This window comes from Anopheles marshallii, assembly GCF_943734725.1.
Source record: "Anopheles marshallii chromosome X unlocalized genomic scaffold, idAnoMarsDA_429_01 X_unloc_71, whole genome shotgun sequence".
Lineage (NCBI taxonomy): Eukaryota > Metazoa > Arthropoda > Insecta > Diptera > Culicidae > Anopheles > Anopheles marshallii.
Genome location: NW_026525922.1, coordinates 50001 through 55000, shown reverse-complemented (window position 1 = coordinate 55000; position 5000 = coordinate 50001).

Sequence of the window (5000 nt, the reverse complement as noted above, 5' to 3'; positions counted from 1 at the left end):
GGCCGGGAAGGAAGGCCCGGTCCAAGAAAAAATTTTTGCGGGACCACTCAAAACATCATAGTTAGACCTAGCAAATGATGAAAAGTGAAACCCGCGATCGATTGGAGAAACCTTATTTTACACTGAAAAATTCCACATAAGGAAAATTTGTATGGAGCACCCTACTGCAGAGCACACCGACAGGGCCGGGAAGGAAGGCCCGGTCCAAGAAAAAATTTTTGCGGGACCACTCAAAACATCATAGTTAGACCTAGCAAATGATGAAAAGTGAAACCCGCGATCGATTGGAGAAACCTTATTTTACACTGAAAAATTCCACATAAGGAAAATTTGTATGGAGCACCCTACTGCAGAGCACACCGACAGGGCCGGGAAGGAAGGCCCGGTCCAAGAAAAAATTTTTGCGGGACCACTCAAAACATCATAGTTAGACCTAGCAAATGATGAAAAGTGAAACCCGCGATCGATTGGAGAAACCTTATTTTACACTGAAAAATTCCACATAAGGAAAATTTGTATGGAGCACCCTACTGCAGAGCACACCGACAGGGCCGGGAAGGAAGGCCCGGTCCAAGAAAAAATTTTTGCGGGACCACTCAAAACATCATAGTTAGACCTAGCAAATGATGAAAAGTGAAACCCGCGATCGATTGGAGAAACCTTATTTTACACTGAAAAATTCCACATAAGGAAAATTTGTATGGAGCACCCTACTGCAGAGCACACCGACAGGGCCGGGAAGGAAGGCCCGGTCCAAGAAAAAATTTTTGCGGGACCACTCAAAACATCATAGTTAGACCTAGCAAATGATGAAAAGTGAAACCCGCGATCGATTGGAGAAACCTTATTTTACACTGAAAAATTCCACATAAGCAAAATTTGTATGGAGCACCCTACTGCAGAGCACACCGACAGGGCCGGGAAGGAAGGCCCGGTCCAAGAAAAAATTTTTGCGGGACCACTCAAAACATCATAGTTAGACCTAGCAAATGATGAAAAGTGAAACCCGCGATCGATTGGAGAAACCTTATTTTACACTGAAAAATTCCACATAAGGAAAATTTGTATGGAGCACCCTACTGCAGAGCACACCGACAGGGCCGGGAAGGAAGGCCCGGTCCAAGAAAAAATTTTTGCGGGACCACTCAAAACATCATAGTTAGACCTAGCAAATGATGAAAAGTGAAACCCGCGATCGATTGGAGAAACCTTATTTTACACTGAAAAATTCCACATAAGGAAAATTTGTATGGAGCACCCTACTGCAGAGCACACCGACAGGGCCGGGAAGGAAGGCCCGGTCCAAGAAAAAATTTTTGCGGGACCACTCAAAACATCATAGTTAGACCTAGCAAATGATGAAAAGTGAAACCCGCGATCGATTGGAGAAACCTTATTTTACACTGAAAAATTCCACATAAGGAAAATTTGTATGGAGCACCCTACTGCAGAGCACACCGACAGGGCCGGGAAGGAAGGCCCGGTCCAAGAAAAAATTTTTGCGGGACCACTCAAAACATCATAGTTAGACCTAGCAAATGATGAAAAGTGAAACCCGCGATCGATTGGAGAAACCTTATTTTACACTGAAAAATTCCACATAAGGAAAATTTGTATGGAGCACCCTACTGCAGAGCACACCGACAGGGCCGGGAAGGAAGGCCCGGTCCAAGAAAAAATTTTTGCGGGACCACTCAAAACATCATAGTTAGACCTAGCAAATGATGAAAAGTGAAACCCGCGATCGATTGGAGAAACCTTATTTTACACTGAAAAATTCCACATAAGGAAAATTTGTATGGAGCACCCTACTGCAGAGCACACCGACAGGGCCGGGAAGGAAGGCCCGGTCCAAGAAAAAATTTTTGCGGGACCACTCAAAACATCATAGTTAGACCTAGCAAATGATGAAAAGTGAAACCCGCGATCGATTGGAGAAACCTTATTTTACACTGAAAAATTCCACATAAGGAAAATTTGTATGGAGCACCCTACTGCAGAGCACACCGACAGGGCCGGGAAGGAAGGCCCGGTCCAAGAAAAAATTTTTGCGGGACCACTCAAAACATCATAGTTAGACCTAGCAAATGATGAAAAGTGAAACCCGCGATCGATTGGAGAAACCTTATTTTACACTGAAAAATTCCACATAAGGAAAATTTGTATGGAGCACCCTACTGCAGAGCACACCGACAGGGCCGGGAAGGAAGGCCCGGTCCAAGAAAAAATTTTTGCGGGACCACTCAAAACATCATAGTTAGACCTAGCAAATGATGAAAAGTGAAACCCGCGATCGATTGGAGAAACCTTATTTTACACTGAAAAATTCCACATAAGGAAAATTTGTATGGAGCACCCTACTGCAGAGCACACCGACAGGGCCGGGAAGGAAGGCCCGGTCCAAGAAAAAATTTTTGCGGGACCACTCAAAACATCATAGTTAGACCTAGCAAATGATGAAAAGTGAAACCCGCGATCGATTGGAGAAACCTTATTTTACACTGAAAAATTCCACATAAGGAAAATTTGTATGGAGCACCCTACTGCAGAGCACACCGACAGGGCCGGGAAGGAAGGCCCGGTCCAAGAAAAAATTTTTGCGGGACCACTCAAAACATCATAGTTAGACCTAGCAAATGATGAAAAGTGAAACCCGCGATCGATTGGAGAAACCTTATTTTACACTGAAAAATTCCACATAAGGAAAATTTGTATGGAGCACCCTACTGCAGAGCACACCGACATGGACGAAAGGGTCGACTGGCTAAGAGAAAAAATTTTTGCGGGACCACTCAAAACATCATAGTTAGACCTAGCAAATGATGAAAAGTGAAACCCGCGATCGATTGGAGAAACCTTATTTTACACTGAAAATTCCACATAAGGAAAATTTGTATGGAGCACCCTACTGCAGAACACACCGACAGGGCCGGGAAGGAAGGCCCGGTCCAAGAAAAAATTTTTGCGGGACCACTCAAAACATCATAGTTAGACCTAGCAAATGATGAAAAGTGAAACCCGCGATCGATTGGAGAAACCTTATTTTACACTGAAAATTCCACATAAGGAAAATTTGTATGGAGCACCCTACTGCAGAGCACACCGACATGGACGAAAGGGTCGACTGGCTAAGAGAAAAAATTTTTGCGGGACCACTCAAAACATCATAGTTAGACCTAGCAAATGATGAAAAGTGAAACCCGCGATCGATTGGAGAAACCTTATTTTACACTGAAAATTCCACATAAGGAAAATTTGTATGGAGCACCCTACTGCAGAACACACCGACAGGGCCGGGAAGGAAGGCCCGGTCCAAGAAAAAATTTTTGCGGGACCACTCAAAACATCATAGTTAGACCTAGCAAATGATGAAAAGTGAAACCCGCGATCGATTGGAGAAACCTTATTTTACACTGAAAATTCCACATAAGGAAAATTTGTATGGAGCACCCTGCTGTGGTCACCATCGGTCGAGTTGGTCGAGACGGGCAAAAAATTTTTTTTTCCATATCGTCTCAAAACATGATTTATGGACCTTGTAAATGTTGAAAAGTGAAACGAAATCACTTTTGGAGCGATGAAAATTTTGTATGGGAGGTCCCTACCCGGAACAAATTTTACTAGTAAAGTCATCATTCCGCGACGAGAAATTTGAAAATGGTCAAATATGGTTAAGATGTCATGTTCATTCCCTACTATGGGGGACCAGGTCGTCACGAAAAAATTTTTTTCTCGACCTGGTCAAATGTGGTTCTGCGACGGAGGTTAAACTAATATTGCATAATTTGGGCCAAAAACCCCCCTCTGTCAGAGAAATTTCCCCTTCAAGAGCGAAAGCAGACCACATAAGTTGAGCTTCGAGGTATCTGAAAGTTGAATATAGAGCGAGGTTCTAAGCGAAGGGATAGCTTAACGTTGAGCATTGAACGCAAAAAAGCTTAGAGATAAGCTTATTATATAACGATTGTGGTGCAGGACACAGCTTAACGTTGAGCTTTGAACGCACATGGCTAGAACTAAGCTAAGAGATACCTATAGTGGTGCATGGAACTGCTCACAAGTTGAGCTTCGAGAAGTCCAAAGGCAAAATGTAGAGCGAGGTTCTAAGCGAAGGGATAGCTTAACGTTGAGCATTGAACGCAAAAAAGCTTAGAGATAAGCTTATTATATAAGGATTGTGGTGCAGAACACAGCTTAACGTTGAGCTTTGAACGCACATGGCTAGAACTAAGCTAAGAGATACGGGTAGTGGTGCATGGAACTGCTCACAAGTTGAGCTTCGAGAAGTCCAAAGGCAAAATATAGAGAGAGGTCCTAGCAGCCTAAAAAACTTCTAGGGCCGACAGCTCACAAGTTGAGTTTCGAACGCAATTAGGTTACCTTGGTAGCCTGAATTTGAAAGCATTAAGGCAATGATATGGTAGAATGCCCGATCTTAAACCTATTGACAGAGAATGTGTACGAGTAAGCATAGATGTGGAGGAGCACATACCCTAAACAGTCCCGAAAGATGGTTAGCTAAGTGATGCATCACAAATGGACTTGGCGCACCAAGTTCACACTGAAACACACACGATCGCGTATATTAAAACCTGTTGTGTGGTGCATCACTAATAAAGTTTGGTGCGTCAAACGAACATGAGAGTTGAGCATATTGGGTATGTGTGATAACACACTTTGCACGACAATCGAGAAACCGCATAAGCTCAGTATAACACAGCAGGGGAAGATTGATGAAAACCAGAGCTAATACATGCAACAGGCCGGGAATGCTGCTTCTGAAGGTGGTAGGACCGGTGCACTTATTAGTTAAACCAATCGGCCGATTGAGTTGAAGTCTGGTACCGATCTTTCACTTGACTGTGCCCCATCAACTATTGATGGTAGTGTAGAGGACTACCATGGTTGTGACGGGAAGCGGGAATCAGGGTTCGATTCCGGAGCTAGTAGAGAGTGCCTGATAAAGGCCATGGTACACATCCAAATCAGGAAAGCAGCAG